This window comes from Crocodylus porosus, unplaced genomic scaffold (assembly GCF_001723895.1).
Source record: "Crocodylus porosus isolate Cpor-Errol unplaced genomic scaffold, CroPor_comp1, whole genome shotgun sequence".
NCBI lineage: Eukaryota > Metazoa > Chordata > Crocodylia > Crocodylidae > Crocodylus > Crocodylus porosus.
The window spans coordinates 3,370,363-3,391,593 of NW_017728917.1; the positions used below are offsets into that span (position 1 = coordinate 3,370,363).

At 39.9% G+C, this 21,231-nt stretch overlaps 1 long non-coding RNA gene across 1 annotated transcript in view; it reads left to right on the top strand.

Annotated features, from left to right (window-relative positions):
• LOC109311446 overlaps positions 1-21,000 on the top strand; it is a 21,819-nt gene extending 819 nt beyond the window's left edge. Inside the window, exons 2-3 of the long non-coding RNA XR_002101501.1 lie at positions 2,187-2,188; positions 20,906-21,000. This is a non-coding gene — a long non-coding RNA (uncharacterized LOC109311446). The remainder of the gene's footprint in view (positions 1-2,186; positions 2,189-20,905) is intronic.
• Positions 21,001-21,231: the final 231 nt, after the last annotated feature.

The following is a 21,231-nucleotide window of genomic DNA, read 5'->3' on the forward strand; positions in this document are numbered from 1 at the left end:
CCCCCCCCCCAAAGATCTACCCCAGTTCCATCAGTATTCTACAGCAATTGACAACTGCAAAAAAAAAAAAACTAATACATATTCCTGATGTTAAGTATGGAATGCTTTCAGTTTTGGAGTTCATAGAATCATAGAAAATTAGGGTTGGAAGGGACATCAGGAGATCTTCTAGTCCAACCGCCTGCTCAGAGCAGGACCATCCCCAGGTAGATCATCCCAGGCAAGGTTTTGTCTAGCTGGCTTTTGAACACCTCCAAGGATGGAGATTCCACAGCCTCTCTGGGTAACCTATTTCCATTCCAAAGTTGGATCCAGGAGGAGTGCAATGGTGAAGTCACACCCCTCTTTAATTCCTGGTCCTCCCCAAACTTAAAACCTAGTGCCTGGCACTAGCAGCAGCCTTTTCATTCAGGCAGCAGTGAGGGAGTTGCTTGACTTCATGGCTCAAAATAATCCACCTGATTCCTTCTAAACTCTTCATTCCACAGATGTTCACAAACCTCTCTCATTTTTAATGGTCTTTAATGATTCAACCAATCAAGCTGTCCTTTCTTCAGCAATTCTGCTGTCTGCTAGCTGCTCCAGGTAATATAGTTCCTTTTTCATAGCCCTGAAGACTTTTTTTAGCTCTAGGTAGAAATATTACCGCAGGTATGGAAATTTTAACTCGGGTGACCACTAACTCAGGTGGGGAAATAACTTTCAGTGAAGCATTGGATGCTCTGTCAAGATGCTCAAGAAGGTTAGATTTTGTTCCATGAATCTGAAAGAGATGTAGGTCTAATGACTATAGACTAATGAAAACACCTTATGATTATTTTTGCCTAGTCTGTTGTGGTTTTATACATCCTATATAGTTTCATAGTTGACAGGGTCGGAAGGGACCTGCGCAGACCATCAAGTCCGAACCCTTGCCATGGGCAGGAAAGAGTACTGGGGTCAAATGACCCCAGCAAGGTGATTATCTAGCCTCCTTTTGAAGACCCCCAGGGTAGGAGCCAGCACCACTTCTCTTGGAAGTTGGTTCCAGATCCTAGCCACCCTGATATGAAATATCAACTTAATGCACATTCCAATAAAGCTTTATTTATTTATCTATTCATTCATTCATTTTCTTTGAACTTAAACTCAATAATATAGCCCTGGCATCCTAGCTTATTGGTAAAGCCTCCAATTTCTTTTTAACCGCAGAAAATTGTGGCGTGTTATGTGATGATGCTCTAGCACTGCTCTACAGTCCCCATTTCAAAATCCTAGATCTGCCCATGGATATAACCCAACTTTTTGAGCAAGAACTATGAATGATTGAACAGTCCTGTTCAAGAAAGAGAGTCAACTACATGGTACAGTACAAGAAGATTTTTTTAAAGTCCTAAAATAGCTTTGAAAGCTTCACACTTTATATGTGCAAACAAAAGTTTTCATTTCAGTATCGTAAGGAAATGAGGAAGCACCAACTATGTCACCTTTCAGACTGTATATTCCTTTTCTTTTTTCCTCTTAGCCTGTAGCTTGTATGTTCCCTTCAATTTTCTTTTCCTTGTTTTCCAATAATCTTCCAGATATAACTATTTATGTCATTGTTACTTTGCACTGAAAATTAACTTATGGCAGCATTAAAAAAAAGGCATGTATTCAGGATATGGGGAGTAAAGATCAAAATCACTCATCTTTTCTCTCTATTATAATTTAATTATGATGTACTCATAAATAAAAGCATTTATATAAATGTATTCACTGAACAGTAATATACTATATTAATCTGATATTTCATGGTTTGAAAATAATGTCCCAAATTGTACTTTTCTTAAGATTTTTGTTTCTTTTTTACTGTGAAATAAATTGGAAGTACCATCACCACATAAATGTGATATTAAGTAAAAAGAATAAGGAAATCTCTCAGCTAGAAATAGGAGAGTCCATGAGGCTGGTAAGCACTCGCAAAGAGGTCATTAGGGTACTTCAGCTATACTAGAAAGGTTTTTATCAGAATGGCTTATTAAAAGTAAGAGTCTTTATGCACCCTCTTTAGATTCTAAGAGTGGTGTTTCAAATATCAACCAATGTGTCACATAGTTTGTAGGCTCTCAGAAAAGAGGGATGACAGTAGAGAGCTTTAAATTCACCCTGGGAACACGACGATCCAAAGATAGAAAAGGATTAATGGAGGCTTTTTTGTCTCTTAGAAGTGGAGAAGGTGTTGAGAGTGAAAGTGCCATGGGGCTTTTGCTTCTCTCTCTCTCTCTCTTTTTTTTTTTGTTTTTTTTTGTCCTTGAAGCTGTAGTGGAAAAGCAGAATCTTATAAGTTTCCAGAAATCTTCTTCATTCCTTGTAATAAGCTCATGATCCATCTCATTGGCTTTAATGGGACTACACAGGATTGAGGTTTTCAAGATTAATAGAAGAGATGAAAAGTGGTACAGGTTTGTACTTATTAACTCTTGGAAAATATGACAAAGGGCAGAATCCTGGCTCTGCTGATGCCCGTGGGTGTTTTGTTATTGATTTTAGTAGGCCCAGCAATTCACTCTTGGTGTCAAGCACAGACCAGCTAAAGCTAGTTACAGGTTTCATTCATCAGCCATTCTAATTGGAGCTCTTTCCTGACTTACCTGTAAAATACTATTGGCAGTAAAGACTAGACAGTGAAGTCCACTCATAATTGACTGGCTTATGAAAGTGTGTGTACTTTTTAGTCTTTAACGTGCCTATGCCCTGCCCTGCCTATACCCTAGAAAGCTAAGTGCCATGCCTAGGGGGAAGGGCAGAGGCATGGTACTTCTCCGCTATGTTAATAGCTTCTGCGCAAGTTAAAAAACAGGGAATCAGGAGATGCAACTACATATAAACTTTAGATTCATAGGTCTGAAAAACAGAAAAGATAGTTGTGATCATGTAGGTTGAGCTCTTGGACCCAGCCCTAGAACTGAACTTTCCATAGGAGTAATTTCTGGAATACAGTGCATAAACATCTTGGGTAAATTTTTTTAACCCTACAAAGTTGATTTTGCTTAAGTGACTTGGGCACTTTGGATGGATTGTTGAAGGTATCTGGGCACCTAAATATACAAATAGGCATTTAGTAGGATTTTCCAAAGTGCACTGAGGGCCAATTCCCATTGATTTCAAAGACAGTTCAACACTTTTCTACATCTTTAGGTGCCAAATTCTTTACAACAACCATTGTTAAGGGATAGACTTTTAGAGTGATGTAACCATGATGATCCAGGAATTATGCAAGAAACAAGGGATTTTGGAGGGGAAGGTTGATATCGTTTATTGTGTTTGCTCCAACAGAAGATATCAGTCGAAAAAAATCTTCTTCCCTTAACAATATAATTCTCATAAAAGTCAATGAGAGTTTATACGCATGCTCCAGGAGGTGTGTTTGGGGGAGATGAGGGTAGGGGCGGGGGACACATTAATTAGCACAGCTCCGAAAGCCATGTGTAGCAGTGCCCCCACGCTAAAAAATGGAGGTGGGGCACTTTGAGCTAAAGCTCATCAAGCAAGCTTTAGTTTAAAGCACCCTACCACCAGTTTTCAGTGCGGGGATGCTGATACATATGATACTGAGGGCTACTGTTCATTTCCATGCTCCAGCAGATGCAATTAATCGATTCTGCTCCAATGCAATGGAATTACAGTGTGTTGGAGCAGGCTCCCTGCAAGTGTATAGGAGTCCATTGAGATTTAGACTTGTAAGCATCTTAGTTACATTTGAAAAAAGGACCAAAAGTAAAATTTTTCAAAAGAGACTAAATTTGAACTAGAACCGGAAGGTTTGAATGGTCATCTTCAACGGAATACCGTTTTATCTGGACTTGGGCTGATTCATTCAAGTGAATCATTCTCGGTACAGCTACAATTAACCAATCAAATCAATAGTAGTTTTCAGCAGATTACAGCCCTGACATGTACCATTCAGAATGGTGGGGGCAGGGCGGGTGAGAATCCTTCATTAAAATGTTAGTAGAAGCAATGGCAAGAGCTAATCAAAGTTGGCAATTGTGTGTAAAACCCTCATTATTTAGACGCTGGTAAAAAAACCTGAAATTGTACCAGGAAAAACATTTTTAATGCTTCCTTTCTCAATACACAAAATTAAAGGACAGTTAATACAGAACTTACTAGTCATACTTGTCCCATAATGTTGACCAGAACAGATTTCTTAAATGAATTTTTAATACCTTGAAACTTGCTTCAGTTTTTAAAATATCTCCTTATCACAATATTGTCAGGGTCTAGCATGAGAAGGAATCAAACTGAATGGAAAGAACCCTAGAAGGTTTGTATGATAACATAACCAGTCTGCCTCCTCTCATCCTCTCTGTACATATGCAAACGTGTATATATGTAATGAATATACTCTCGTAGATATGTGTTATCTGTAAAGGTAGCTTCCAAGTTTTAGAGCTGCCTAAAATTCTAGGTCACAAGACCAAAGTACAAAAGGCAAATTGCTTTATGGCCCATTTTTAAGGTAATCTAATGTCCTTAGATTATAGATATGGACAAAAAAAAATCTAGAAATTTGCCTTCTGACAGATATTTTGTATTTTTGTTTTAAAAAAATACATAAAGATCTTCAAGTATGCGTTCACACTTTGTACATTTAAGAATATAAAAACAAAATACAATTACTACGTGGACCTCTTATACATCTAGCACATTAAAAATGCATATTATAGAAAGCATAGTATTATATTTGTATTTTCAAGTCCAGGCTAATTTTTAACATAGGCACCAAGAGGTTATCTAGACCAAAGGACCCTGTAGCCCAGAACAAGTCATTACCAACTTTTGCCAATTTTTACTCTGCACTTTAAATACATGATCCATTGATATCAGTGTAGAGAAAGCAGTAGTGGTTTGATGTAGTGCACTCTTCAGTGACACTGAAGAAAAAAGAAAAATAGTCCCACTAGTGCCATTTTGCTGAAGCAGATACAAAATTGTGGGGTAGGAAGTTACAGAAAAGCAATTCAGTTGAAACAGTTACTGTATGGAAGATGCTGTGAAACTAAACTATTTTCAGTTTCCATCTATAATGTTTAATATCATCCTAAGAAAGATTAAATAAGAGCCACCATTCAACATCTAGCTGTTTGTACAAATGTCCAACCTACACTGGCATACCTGTATTGTGCATTTACTCAAAATAAATGACAACCATGGCTCAGAGATTATATTTAGGCTGAGATTCTATCCCAGACATCCCACGTCTCTCCATCTCAGAATCATCTCTCATCAAGATGAACTACTACATAAATGTATTACTATCATTTCAGGGGTGGAATTAGATCTACACAGCTAACTATGCAGAGATACTTAAGTGGTAAAGTCCTGCAATTTTTTGGAGTGAGCAGAAAGACGGTCACTTTGCTGGGGTCACCTGACCCCCAGTTATCTTTCCTGCTTGGTGTGTGTGGGGGGGTGGGGTGCACCTGGTATATAATATATTAACAGCCATCATTGTGGTTTAAGTGGCCAAAATCCTTACCTAACTTCTGTGAATGTGAGGACACCTGGGCTCACTATTACTTGTAAAGGTCTTCGAACATCTTGAATGACAAACAGTATGTCCATGAATATATTACACAGTTTTGGACCTCCCTAGCAATATTTTCAGCTCTATTTCGTGAGACTCTATTATCATTATGGAAACGCACTGGAATCTTAAACCCAAACTGAGCCCCGTTTGTAAGAAAGTCTGCTGGGGCAAAGAGAGCCGTCTGCTTCCAGAGTTGAAATCTTGGGGTCAGCTTGCAACAAAACAAACAGGAGGGAGAAGGTGTTAGAAGTAAGGTAAGGTTTTTACTCTATTTTGTGGGAACTAGCATTCCTCTTTCTGAGCAGTTATTACCTCTTGCCCAACCACCTGACTCAAACATGGCCAAAACTGAAATAGACTGCTTATATAAACTTCAGTCAAATACCTATTACTATTTCCCCGCAAAATCTTATAGCTACAAATCTCTGCTATGTGGTAAAGTTGACACAATTAAGATTGGCAGCTGCCACTGGCCTTCTAAGGCAAGGATTGTCTTTCAAAGGCATCTAAACTCTGTGCCTGGCAACATAAAAACATGCTCTGAAATTATATTAATATAACACTGTGAATTATGCCACTCGATCGCTGAACACAGGACACGATGCAATCACAAAAGGAGGTATAATCTTCCTTCTGGAATAATTATTATTTTCTTGTTCCTTGAAGTGAGGTATCAGTTAAACCCCAAAACCACATCTAAACAGAAATCCACATCTAAACCATAAGCTGGGGAGGGATCCTGCTTTAGACCTCCAAGGCTTTAGACGCAGGAGTCAGACAAATGTGACCTGACATGCCACAGTGAAGCCTGTCAGATTTCTTCCTAGGCACTTTCAGTCTGACCTTGACATTTTAATAAGGAATGGAATGAACAACCAGTATAAAAGCCAACAAGGAGGAACCCGGTATAAACAAGCAGACATTTCTACTGTACAGCTATAAACAGGAAAGTGTGTTAAACTTATCAAAATCACAAAACATAAGCCAGGGCATAAGCTGTTTAGGTCAGGACCACCTTTTTTGTTCTGTGTTTCTAACACTCTTCTGTCCAGTCCCAGTCAGTGAGTGGAGCTGATGAGCACAACTCTAGTTCAGATAATAAATACTGATTTAGTGATAAAATAAAAAACAAGAATCGCATGATGATTTGTGTAGGGCCTGATTTCATATCCATTGAAGCTTGGACGTATCTTTTAAATCGACTTCAAGGTACACTCCCATTTAGGCCCACACTTACCCTGATAACTTTGCTTGCTGCTGATGAGCATAGTTTTTCTTCTTTAATGATACACTTATAATCTACCGTACAAAAGCAGATATAGACCTTTCTTTGACTGAGGATGAATGGGGCATGTCATGATAAAGCCAGATTACTAAAACAAAACATGAATATTAAGCAAGCCCTTGTGCAAATAGAGACCAAGCTTCAGCTGGTATAAATTTACTTTAATGAAGCTATGACAGTTTATACCTGCTGTGGATCTGCCATTTTAGGCTTATGCTATTGGTCCATTAATGTAAAATATTAAGTGACTGTATTCTTTTATATGTTCATGACAACGCAATAAGGAGGGGTTTATTGCGATGGTCAGAGCACTGTCTATCTAGAGCACTTACTTGCTGTTAGTCAAGTTCTTCTGATGAGCTGTGATATAACAGAAAATCATGGTTAAAGGGATTAAAAATAGCCAAAGCTTTGTTTTTGTAATAAAAGCAACTATTAATGTGGTAGAGTTTTTTCCCCCTCCAAAATCAAATCCAAGACAATGTCCTTCGCTACTTTCCAAGATGGTCCATTGCACTGATCCTGAAGTTTGTGATCTAGGGGTTTAAAATAGAGGGAATATTTTTTTTTAATTCTTCAGCCAGATTTTTAAGCATATTTAGTCATTTAAGATCTGCATGCAGGTCATTAGGGAACTGTCCCAATTTTCAAGAGAGATCAGCAGGAGGCATCTTTGAATATGAAATCAGTGAAGTAGTGATGACCCAGCCCTCTTAAAGTCAGGTCCTGTTAAGATGTCTCTCTGATGACCGCAGATTCACTACTGCAAATGCCCAGAATCATAGCCCATTTTGAACATTTAGAGCAGGGTCTTCAAGATGTCCCTGTGCTTCCTGAACTACATAAACAAAGAAGTGAGAATACAGACTATCATCTAGCTACGGCACTTTTCATAAACAAACATTCAGGCACACTCAATTTAAATTTGCAAAATGCTACACAGAGACTGAGATAGTCATAAACCCCCAAATCTCACTGTGCTTTTCTACGATCATTAGGTTTTAGTCCAGCTGTGCTAACAACATGGACAGTGTTCTGTTAAGTAAGTCTGTAGCAAGGGCAGAAAACGGGAAATGTCACGTATAACAGGCAGTGTGGGGAGGCAGTTAGGAAGGCCAACCGCACCTTGTCATGCCTCCACAGATGCATCTCGAGCAGGTCCAAGGAGGTGATCCTCCCCCTCTGTGCGGCACTGGTCAGGCCGCAGCTGGAGTACTGCGTCCAGTTCTGGGCAGAAATTTTGATTTCAGGGTCTGGTTTTTATTTGCTTATTTTAAACAAGTGGGGCTTCCTGTGCTGCTATACTTAATACAAGTAAGCTCCTCTTTCTCAGGAGTTTATCCCCTAGTCACGTCAGTGTTGCACTGGTTAATAAAACTGAGCTATGGGAAATGTTGTTGCTCTCGTTCTAGGGTAGCTATAAGAATACAGTTAAAGTATTTGAGAGATTATTTATATTAAAAAACAATTAAAAGCAATTAGGCCACTACAGCAGCTAATTTCTTTTACTACTTTTTTAATACAAGGTAGAGTGCTTAACAAGATGAAGTACTTGAAAAATTACCTGCTGCACTGGGCTCTACAGATGGTTTTGAGACTTGGACTTCATACCTATACAAACCAGTAAGACAACCCCCCTTGTACTGTGTGCAGGAAACCTGATCTTGGCTCCAGTCAGGCCCTTCCTCTCTTTCCAAGTATGTGGGCAAGCAATGAGTGGGTGCAAAACTGACTCTATCACACCCCTATCTTTTCACCCTACCCCCCCCAACAGTAACAGGTTAGGACAGGCTGCCCATAGCCACAAATCATCCAACTACAAGCTTCAAATGACAGAAATCCTTGGGGTATTCCAAGAGTTTTTAGTTGGTCTAATAAAAGATATTGCCTCTGACCCAAGAGCTCTGTGTATCTCAAGAGTTTTATGCACCTTTTGCTCATGGCATTGCCTAAAGTGCATGCAGTCTTATATTAATAAAGATGTTTTATTAATTCTTAATTATGTGCGACAATGGGTTTCTTCTTCTTTGTAGCTGAGAAGAGGAGAGCTCGGGGGACTGTAATATACACCAGCACTACTGTCCTGCCCCCCTGGAAACTGGTGTTATTCCAATCTGCCTTACTTTCCTGTAAACTTTTCTATTTTAAAACAATCAGCTCATCTCAGTTAAGCTTATTTGAATCCCACACCAAGTCTGTGCCTTTATGCTTGGGAACCAATCAAACAGATTAGTTATCTGTATTTTAATAGGTTCCCTAGTGTCATGGTATTTCAAAGACAGTGGAGCCCTGGAAACCATTAACAGCTCTGGGAGCAGATTAAGGTGTTTCCTCCCCTTCCCCCATTTTATTTAAAATTCACTTTATGAGCAGAAATATTGTCCTGAGGGGAAAGGAGAGATATTTAATCAAATAACATGGGTTCTCTAGCCTTTAAACCTTTTGCTTTGAGCAAACTGACTGGATAAAGTTATTACTGAAATCTCTTCAAACATACCATCTGGGTTTTCTGCTGTCCATACAGGAGTTACAAGTTATTTTCTGTCTTTTGAAAAAATGTTTATGTGCGAGCTTCCTCATATTTTCCTGCCTAAAACAAATAGTGCTTGCTGGGGGGGAAGACCTGTTCATGCCTAAGGCTGCAATTCAGTACAGCACCTAAACACATATTTAAATGCATCTTTATTGAAGGAGCATTTAAACACATGCTTAACTAAAGGCACATGTTTGAATATAGTGACTTCGAACATATGATGAAATGCAGTCCTCAATAAAGATTGGGAACTAACAGAGTTAGCTGAAAGATTAAAGGGTCTACAGCTCATGTCTTGGGAATATAGTTATGTATACATCCCATTCATTTTCTCCTAAAATTTTTACTGCTTCCAAAAGTTGGACATAAAAATACATTCAGGTTATTCAATTTTCTGCTTATATATTTATGTCATGATACATTTCAACATATCTGTTAAGCATTAGGACAGTACATATTCAATGCATTGATCTGAATCTAGTCAAAATGATCTTTGGAAAAAATACACATGCGCAAGACACTTCCTCACCCAAATATATTAAGATGCAGGTAGGATTTATACAAGCACCAAAACCGGAAATTCAAAATGATAGGGCCAACTGAAACTAGAGCACAAACAATGTAAATGTGCCTGCTAAGTGTGGGGCAGCTGTGTATCACCAAGCAAGTAATCAGAAGGCACTGTGACCCTGCGTAGAAATTTACTGATGCACAAAGAGAGGGCAAAGAGTTAGGTTTCCATTCAAGAATAAGCAGGATAGTATTTCTAAACTTTTCTGACGTTCCCAAAGACATTGATGGATCAAGTCATAGGGGAGAGTGAAATCTATTGACTACATCCTCTCGAAAGAGAATTCCTCTCAAAAACGGGCAAAAAAGGCAATAAGTTTCAGTCCTCAACAAATCCTCAGAAAAGTATACTGCATAAGGGAGAATTAAGAACTTAGTGGCTGAGTAATCCTATGACAAACTGATAGTTTAGGGATGGAAATCAGCTGTGTAAGACAGAAAGAGCAAGATCTTGAAAAATGAGAGATTTCCTGTTCAAGTGAACAAAAAACTCAAAGGAGGCAGCTCATGAATACAGCAGGATGGAACATTTCAATGAATACAACACTGTAATGAAAAAATGAAAAGTTTTCGTCGTTTTTTTTTTTCTTCCTACCAGTCTGTGTCAGGGAACTATTGCAAAAGAAACCTCTAGGGTCACCTGGACTCTGAGGATTTTCCATCAATCCCAACTGGGAGCATTCCATTAGATAATGATTTTCTTCCATGAATTTAAGGCCAGATCCACCATTCTGATCATCTAGTTAGTCTCAACTCTTGTGAAATGCAGCCTCTATAATCTCACCCACTGTTCCCCACTTTGGACCTAAACAGTGTACAACAGAATGAGAGAATATTTTTAGAAAGATATTTGGCCTTAAAGGCTTCAAAAGATGGAGAAATTGCTCCATAACTTAGTAATATGTTTCAGTGATAAGGTACCTGCAATGTTACATTTTTCCTTACAATTATTAATAAAAAGGTGTTTATTTTATGTCTTAAGTTGGGGGTTTCCAACCTTTTTTAAGGAGTGTACCTGTTCTGGGTACACATCTGGTGGAGCAGGGAGAGGAGGGGTGGCAGCAGCCAGACTTGGAGTGGAGGGGGGGGTCGTAGTGGATGGATGGAGGGGGAGGGTCTTGCACACAACAGCAGCGGCACAGGGTGGTGGATGGCAGCGGCAGCTGCCACATGCAAACTCCCCCTGCCCAACATCCAACCAGCCAGGCACCACCTGTGTGCCTTGCAGTTGGGAGCCACTGCCATCGTCCCTCCCCGCTACAGCCCTGCTCCTGGGAGGTGGCACAGGATGGGAGGTGGCAGCACCCCATCCCCACTCACCTGCTTATACCCCCAACCAGCCTCTTTCCAAGTACCTCTGGGGTACATGTACCCCCAGTTGACAACCCCTGCCTTAAATATCAATTTAATGGCAGATTCTTTTAAAAACAATTGCATACCAGTTCTTCCAGCTCTGATGAGTTAACATCTCTTAACTACCTGCTTCTGTTCTTGTCACTAGGATACATAAGAAGCATAGTACAGTAGAGGTTTAGTAGATTAAAGTAATGATCACTGATAAGTGATATCACATATGACTTTGTACATTGATGGTGCTTTCACCACATAATCTATCATGTCAATTCACCACGACCTCCCTTCCTTTAAACTGAACTTTGAAACCCCAAATGCATGGCATCTTACTTTATACTAAAAATAAAGAACAAAGAAAAACACAAAAAAAAATTGGGTGGGAAATAAATTACAATACCTGTAATGCCACAAAAAACAACAGTAAGGAGAAATACCCCTTCTGTAATTGATGACAAATCAAGTAGGATAAAACCACAAGATCATTACATTGAAATAGCCTTTGAGTAGCTTTGAGATGCATCATTTTACATTTAGTGAAGAGACTTGTGCATTTTAATATTTGCCCATCAGTCTAGTTTACAGTTGTGTAGCCAATTTTCACATAAACAATGCACGGAAACAACAACAAGAATAAATTGGTTAATAACTAAGCTCTGCTTCAGTAGCCTGAGGAAGCAAGGTCATTTTTTTAAACACTGCCTGAAAGAGCCTGCTATTGATTTTGGATGCAAAATTGCAGGTCTCAAAATCAGAGGATAAACCAAATGTTCAGTTGGTGTAAATTAGTGCAGCTGCAATGAATTTGACGGGGCTGCACCTATAATATCAGTGGAGAGCTGGACCGTTGGATTCAAGACCTCTTTTGAGAGCATCTGCTATTGCCACCCTCATGGCAGCTGCTGCAAAGATGATTCTCTTTTTTATTTTGCATTCCTCTACCGGCACAGTGGTAATATGCCCAATAATCTGCATTTACACTGTTAGAGAAAGAGATAGCCAGTGGCCAAGTTGCTACTATCCAACCAGCTTCCAGCCACTGTCTCTGCTCTGCACCAGACCAGTGTCTGAACAGATGTTAATGGAAGAAGCCTGAAGCCCTGTTCTCTTGCCACACAAGCTGCAGATGACTTCTACCAGTCAGTGCAACTCAGGGAATGAACAGGACCCATTTCTTAATTGATGACCAAGGCAACTGTGCCCCAGCTGATCATCCATGCCTTAGCCAGAGACAGCAGGTTGACTTGCCCCTCATCAGTGCCTCTAGGAATGCTTGTGGGATGACCTGGCTATTACTACTGCAAAAGACAGCTGCAAGGTATGGTAGGTATCCAGATGCATTGAGCCAGAGGATGGCGGTAGGAACCCTGATGGTTGAGGGTGCAGTAAAAGGATGAGATCAATATTGTTTTTTAAAGGGGAAAGGAGGGTTCCTGGGGAGTGGAGAAGAGCAATTTTTCCAAGAAAGGTTGCTTTGTCACTAAGGCAGAACACATTTGAGGGAACCACTTCCTAGAATTTTGCCAGCACATCACTGAAGAGGAGCTGCAGTTAAGACTCGACTGTCAACGGGAGAAAGCCGAGGAGATCTAAAATAAGCAATGCAGAAGGCTTCGCATAGCAATTCCACCAGGCACGGCAGAGTGACTAAATAGGGTGAATGAGTCATTTGGCAGCTTTGTGTCATTCTCTCTCTGCTCTTGAAAAGCACCTGGAAATGAAACAGCCTGTATATCCATCAGGCACCCAAAGGTGAACACTGACTACAGAGGAAATCATTTTATGTAAACAAACCTGTAAAACTGTGGTGTCAGTTAAGCATTCAGAAAGAACAACAAATGTGACAATAGGCTTCAATGGATCCAGGGGGATTATCTGTAGAACAGATAGCGAGGCTGACAGCCCATCAGTGGCATATCCTGACACAGGGATATGCTTTGGTTTAAAGAAACATGTTTTCTTTTGGCCAGTGGAAAAAAAATGAAAGGGAGCACCCAGCAAGGTGCACAGCACCTTGTCTGAGCTCAGAAATTTACTATCAGAGGAGATTATCACACATTCACATTATTCATGCGTCTTGAAATCAGCATACAACATAAAGCAGAATCACCCCTGAAAGAGACAAGTGAATAATCTTACAGTAATAGTTAAGGACCCAAGTAATACATATGGTGAGTATATTATATATCTGTATTTCCAAATCACAGCCCTATACTTGCGTCTGTGACCCTTTTTTGCAAATAAGCTGACAAGTGGATTAAACTTTTACAGGCAATACAAAAGTGGCAGGTACAGATGGACTTCAATATCAGCAATAGTAATACAATGGGAAACAAGCTGCAAAATAAAAATCCGGAGGGGAAAAAAGTTGGCATTGAGAAAGATAACAGGTGCTATTCAAGACAGGCCGTTCGAACAGATGCATATTCTGTCTCTAGGGCCATTCTCAGAGAATATACCTGGCAACTCTTCGACTTTGATACCACCTGTCTCTACCAGAGGGAGAATGTGGTAGTAATTATTTGAACCCTTGGCCATGTGCATTTTCAGGGCATCTGATGTACATGAAATAGAAGATGTGGCTGACAAAAGCAAATATTAAATCTGATTCTTATTTATTGCTGATTTCCTGGTCACTCATTATCTTACTTCAGTTAAAACTCCAGATTTTGACCCTTGTTGCTACAACTGAAATGATGCATAGATGTGCATTTGTGATACTAGTTCCTTGATCCATTTCAGCCCTTTTATACTCACATTTGATAGAGAGGAGAAAAATAGGTCTAAAATCAATTCTGCATTATTTGGATGATTTCCTAGTTGAGGTCCTGTCAAATAAAGCAGTGTAGAGACTCTTTTTAGAGGCATTGAAAAGAACTGATAACCCTCTGAGAGTATATTTAGATGATTAAAATGAGAGGCCTCCAGTGACATAACGTACTCAGATTATATCAAGTGAAAAATTAGATCCTTATTTGCCTTGATAGGAGAAACTCCAAAAACTTACGATGTTACTTTCAGAGCTGCTCTAAACTCTGAAGGTGACATTGAGGCAAACACTGTCAATAATTACTCCTTCAAACATTATTAGAGTTTTTATGGCAGGACAATTTTAATAGGTTATTTAGCAGTGATCTCAGGAAGTTCTTTGAATTCTATTCAGAATATTTCTAACAGTGACCTGAATCATTTACAATACCCCAGAGAGATAGATGTACAGAAGAAACTTCCAAACACAGTTCTCCTCCTTCCAATTCCAAGACTATCAACCACTCCTATGGCAGGCTGCTGCTTTGTCCCCTTTTAGCCCAAACATGATAAGGAAAAAAAGAAAGAAAGCGTGTAGTTTTATGATAGTTGCATTGGTTTCCCTCATCAGCAAAGAAAAATGTGTAAGCAAGGCTTTACTGGAGTTATTCTGCTAGGGGCATTGAGATCAGAGGTGGAACAGAAGTGCAAAGTCTCTGATGCATTGGTCCTGGTTTCCCTGAATCCCCAGGGATCTGGCAATATCCCTGTACCTGTGAGGATCCATCAGGTGTGTTCTTTTCATTCCAGGGCAGGAAGAGGGCATACCTACCAATAGAGTCCAATACTGCTGCATTACTTTCCAAAGGGATTTCCCACCATGCCCTTCACATAGTTTTTCCATATGAGGAAATTGTCTGGGCCAACCGCAGTACGATAATTTTTGGGAGAGTACCACATGTGCTACATGCACCAAGGAGAGAAATACAAGTCCTTCTGCCCAATCATGTTTACAGTACAATTTTGTTCTACCATCTCCTGAACCTCAACATTACTTGGAAGCAGAAGCTTCCTGCTGAATCTTTGGGCTGCTGATTAGGACGGGTTTAATGACTGCACGAAATCGCTGGGCGTATGTAAAAAAAACCCCTGTATTCAGGGCAGTATCTAAGTCAACATTCCCTTCTCAGATCAAAATGGTAAGACTCAGCTCCTACATAATACTCTTCCTATTTGACACTTAGAAGGTGAAACACTGTGAGAAGTCATAAAAATAATGTAGTCCAAAGGTTTCACATTGAACTGTGAACCACAAATGACTTCCTGCACCACAATTAAATACTGGCAACAAAACAAAAAGGCAAACCCACATCTGATATGTTGCCATATGCACTTCACAACTAACAGCAAAACTGAGTCGAGGATGTGCACACACCGACAGAGTAAGAAGGGGACTCGCTCATTACTCACCCATCACTTCTCTGATTTTATGAAGTTATTGGTAACTTGATGGAGCTTACAGATATTTCCAAGCAGCCTAAGGTTCTGGAATAAGGAAATCTAAGATTGTTCCCATAGCTGCAGCTGTTCATAAATCTCTGTGTCCCTGTGACAGCAGTCATGCCTTTCTACAATCTAATCTTTCTAACTTTAATCTAACTTTCCTTCTTTTTCCTCTGACTAAACTACAGTTTTGAGCCTTTAACATAGTCAAGTGCAATTTGTAGGGCTGTGTGAAGCTTCGGTCGCTGATTTGATTCAGCAGAGATTCGGCCCGACTCGGTGGCCTAGTCTCCGAATCCAAATCGAATCAAGAGACCCTTTAATCTCTCAGAACTGAATGGGAACACTTTGAATCAATTTGGAAAGATTCAGCGATTTGGACATAGACACAACTTCAAATGATTTTTCTGCATACCTCAAGGTACCAGGCAGCTCATGAGTGGTGCAATGCTGGGGCAGATGGAGCATCCCACAGGAACATGGGGGGAGGGGTGTTCCCAACACGCTTGGCAGCAGACCTGGAAGTGGACCAGAAGCACTTTTGGTCCACTTTCGGGTCTGTCGGAAAGCACATGGGGGGCCTCCCTACACCTCCCCTCTGGCTCAGCAACTGGTGCCTCCTGGATCCGGGGGGGCACCTGGGGCCCCCCCACAGCCGATCATTGGGCTGGGGGTGTGAGGGGAGACCCCTGGCATGCTCCCTGGCAGACCGGAAGTGGACCAGAAGTACTTCTGGTCCACTTCTGGGTTTGCCGCTGAGCATATGGAGGGCCCCCCAACACTCCTGTTGGATGCTCCATCCACCCCAGCATTGCAGCATTCATGATCCATGCCTGGTATCTCAAGCCATGTAGGAAAAATATTTAAAGCTGTATCTATGTCCAAACTGCTGATTCTCTGAATCAGCATCCAATCTTCAGATTCAGACTTGGCCAAATCGAATCAGGGACAATGATCCGAATTAAGAAATAAAATTACTGTCCCAGATTCAGGCCAAATCTGAATCCAAATCAAATAGGGCCCGTTTCGCACACCCCTAGAAGTTTGGGGTATTAGCAAGCAAAAATGACCTGAACCACATATCCAAACTTATTTGCGGATGACTATAAAATCTGTCCCTGTTTTAAAATGTTTCTAGCTTCTTTTGAAAAGGGGCTGTTCCCATGTTCTTCAGAAATTATCTCTATTTTCTTTCCTTGTTAAAAAGGAAACCTTAATAAATTTATTTGCATCATCCAGAGTCCACAATTTAGGCCCTGATCCAAGAAAGCACATCAATACAAGCTTAACTTGAAGGAAGAAAAAAAGATCCTATTGACTTCAATGGATTTTTACCATGTTATGCTAGCTGATGTTTCATCATAGTTGTACAGTTTAACACTAGGTAAGTCTATTAGTCTACCTGAGAGAATTCAAAGTGAATGAAATCCAAGTTGGCAGCTGCAGAAACAAGAGACAGTCCCCAAATTAAAAAATTTAAAGCCATGCCCCAGTTTTCCAAAGTTGAAAGGGTGTCTAGGTACATAGGTTTGTTCTGAGTTTAATTTCAATATAAACCAAAGCATAGTTACAAGTTGACTAACATCAAAATAAGTGTTTGCATTCTAAAAATTATGCTCAAGGTTTCTCAGCTTGCTGCGTGCTGAAAAACAGAAATAAAAACAAAATAATAGTGGCCATTTTTAAAACAAAACAGGCTGAATGATTTTTTTATGATTATTTTTACATATAATTGTAACATCACGAGATCAGAGAATATACCATAAAACGATGGCAAACCAGAATATCCATCATTCTAATGTATAATTTGCGAATCTTAGGAAATGAACAGACAAATACTTCAAGGAGGGAAAAAGAGCCGTATAAAATCATGACAAAGTGCTTCTGTGTGGAAGGGGTTAAAACAAACACACCTGAGAAGAGGAACTGCGTGCACTCAACTGACAAATGTGTCAGGAACGTACCGTATAGGAAATAATCAACAACAGCAAAGCCGAGACTCTACATTTGTTCTGGGAGAACAAGACAAGTTATTTGTTGATTCAAGTAATAGTTTTACTTGAGTGGTGCCATTATATTTGCCAAAAAAAAAAAAAAAAGTGGAACAATATAAAGTACTGAATTGCTGATGCATGCTATATAGTAGATATCCTGGTGGTTTTCCAAGGCTAAGTACAGTGTTTTCCCTCCAGAATTAGCTTTTGAAATGGACTTAACAGCTTTGGGACTGGAGGCAATTTTTGTTTTATTTCTTTTGTGTTTCTTTGTTTTAGCTACTGTAGTTTACAAATTTGATATGAAAGAACTGGGTTCTTGTAACTATTCAGCTAAGATTTTACTAACTTTGGGGAATTTTTTAAAAGTATTTTGGGGACCCAATCTTGCATTCTCTGAGGTTTGTTGGGTTGTTTGGGGGGGGGCAGATATCAGGAGCAGAAGCACTGCATATCTCTAAGCAATTCTCTTTGGCTTTCTATAAACATAAACAGGTTTCATACTCACTAAGGGAAGAGAGAGCATAGGTCTTATGCTGTCTGGAGGAAGACCGTAAGTGTTATAAACTGGTAAGCAAATAATGTTTGGTCATTATGGGTGCATACAGCCATTTGCTGCACCTGGTCTATAATCATGCGGCTTGCTTAAGCCATCTAAACATAGACCAGGAGTGGCGCATACAGTTGTTTGCTGCTCCAGGGAGCCACATGGGGAAACCAATGCAAGTAACTGGGGGTGGGGTTGGGAGGGAATACTGAGTCTGTGCGTGTGATTGTTATTACTCTTTACAAATATTTTACCCCTAAGAGAAAAACTAGACATCTACACACATATTTGATTTATATTATTTTATATAAAATTTCCCATTGGGTAAGAAAATTCATCATGAAATATCCCTTATAAGCTAATTTAATCTAAAGATGTTCCCAGAATGCAGCTCTAAAATATCTATTTATCAAGCCGATTTCTTTTTCTTTTCTTTTTTTTTTTTGCCCCCCCCCTCACTTGCTTGTTTTACTTTATTTTTTTTAAGTTCTTGATGAAAGATTACACCGGTATCTACACTGTTAATAACTGCTAGGCATTTCCTATTCTAGCCTCAGGTTAATCAGACCTACAGTGAATCACAGGAAGTGCAAATGTGATACAAGATCAGTGGGGCTTTCCTCCCCCCCCTTCATATTGTCTTCATTAAAAATGAAATTCTGTTCCTTTTTCCTGTTACATCCTCCTTTTCTTTGTATAGGGAGAAACAACACGAGTGAATTCAATGCATACAATAACTGAGAAGAGCCAGTATATTATTCTCACAATTAACCCAGAAAATTAAAAGCTCAGGGCTAAATTTAGAAAATCATACATAAACCTTAGAAAAAGGGAAGAACGAATTGTTTAAGAGACAGCTCAGAAGGAGCACTTTTGCCCATTCATAAAAGCATGACCCCGTCAGATCCTGAAGCACCAGTTCTGATGAGTGTTCGTTTCAATGCCATTAAATAGCTATCTTATTTTTTTAGTCATAAATATCTACACATTTAAAAGGTTTTGCCTGGAGAAATCAAGATGATCACCGTTCTTTCTCCTGTTCTATTCCATCAGAACACTCTTATTTGGAAACTAGGTTCACTTTAATAAAACCAATTTATTTTTTCTCCTCTCTCTCTCTCTCTCAAAAGTTTTGTGCTTTCTTCAGCTGTGGCTTTGAGATACTGCCCCCTTTTTAACCAACCACTCCCGTAGCAACATGCAAGTTTTAACAAATACTTTAGCTCCCAGTAGCTCATGGCACACTGGTATACATCTCCTCTAAATGATGGATTACATAGAATTACCTGAGATTCTACATTAGCATGAGCTCATAATCAGGCCCACCATGGCACGTAATGTAGAAATGGAACCTCAGACTATACCCCCCTTCCAGCGTACGCCTTTGCTCCAGCCTCACAATTGCTCAACTTTTCAAATGAACACAGATGCCATGAGAATAATAAGGACTTCCAGGGCTGGCTGCAAAGACATCTGTATCAACCCCTTACTCCTATCACAGAAGCAGCAGCTCGTCCAATTCCCAGCATTCTTCAGAGACTATGCCCACTTCTTTTACTATCCTGTCATCCCACAGGCCTCTTGCGTGACAATAGCAACCCCCCTTATACCAAAGCAAATCCCATGAAAGGGCATAGCGTGGTTCATCAGGAGCATCTCACCCTCAACAAAGGGGTCCCATTGTCACGAGACTAGAACAATTGGGAGCAGGGACATCGCACAGAATTCCCAATGTGCCAGTTACTACCTTGGGGGAATGTGGTAACTACATTATAGCCCATCAGTCGTAAAGTGTCTTCACATCACCTCCCTCTACCAGTTCCTCTTCAAAACTAACAGCAAAAAACCTGAACTTCCTTAGCCACTGATTTAGGCTGAAGTCCAACAACAAGGATTACAGTCCCAGCAGGAAATGACATGACACATGGTTTAGACCAGCATCATGGCAATAATTTGCAACATAAGCAAAAGGAATACAGATCATATTCTTACAGCAGGTTATTGAATAAATTCATCTTTATCTGCTTAACCATTGCTTATGTCTACACATTTCCATTTCAGGAATGTAATAAATTTAAAAAAGAAAATGAACAAAATATAGAAGTCAAAGGTCCATGCAGCAAACTTATTTTCCACCAACAATGAAGAAAAAAAATTGAAACTAAAGTCAACATAACTGAAGTCATGTATAGCCCTAGGCCAGTCAAACTAGGATTCTGGTGATCTTTGTTATTTCACTTTGTGATCAAGAGCTCTTAATGTTAACCTGAAGTAATTTGTTTCAGTAGGCTATCCAGTTATATTACTAGATTCCCAATTTCTATTTAGATAAACCAGTGGAGAGCACTGAGCATTGGTCAAGTGTTGTAGATAATATCGTGTACACAGCTGTTCACATATTTCTGGCCTTATTCTGCAACCACTGCACAAGCAAAATTTCCCATCATTACTATAAACACTAATTTTTTCAGAAGAAACATCTATTACGATATAAAATTGTATATTATTTTATTTTTATAATGAACAAAGGCTAGCTGTTTAGTGTCTGAGCAGTAATTCTTCTCAGCAAAGGACCAGAGCTTATAAATACATTGATTTTACTCACTCAAAATTTCATGTTAAAACCATCTGTTTCTTTGTTTTTTCTTGGCTTAAAACTGACTTGTACTGCAGAGTTTCATATTGGAAGTCTGACAGGGGGCCGTCACAAGGCCGGTCGCAATGTCAGCCTGACCACCTGTCTAGGGCAGTCTGCCCTGTCTCTCCCACCATGTCTTGCTGTATTAAAACTGATGTAAAATACAGGAGGCTGCTCATTAAGTGCCCCGATGCCTAGGGCATTATACATGGCTCTGAACTTCCCTATACCATGTCCCATGCTTCACAGATGGCATCCAAAATCATCAAACTTCCCCTGGCTCCCCTGCTGAGCCGTACCTCTCAGCCTCTGGCTTGCCTTGGCCATTACACACGCCCCTCACATGGGCCCAAACTCAACAAACTACCGGGGCCAGCCTATGTGCAGTTCTTCAGGCCCTGCTCATACCATACTCTGCACGCCCCTACATCGCCCTTCAGGTCTGCCTATGCGGACCCTACCCTATGCCCTCTCTGCACAGTCCTTCAGGTCCCCATATGTACCCTATA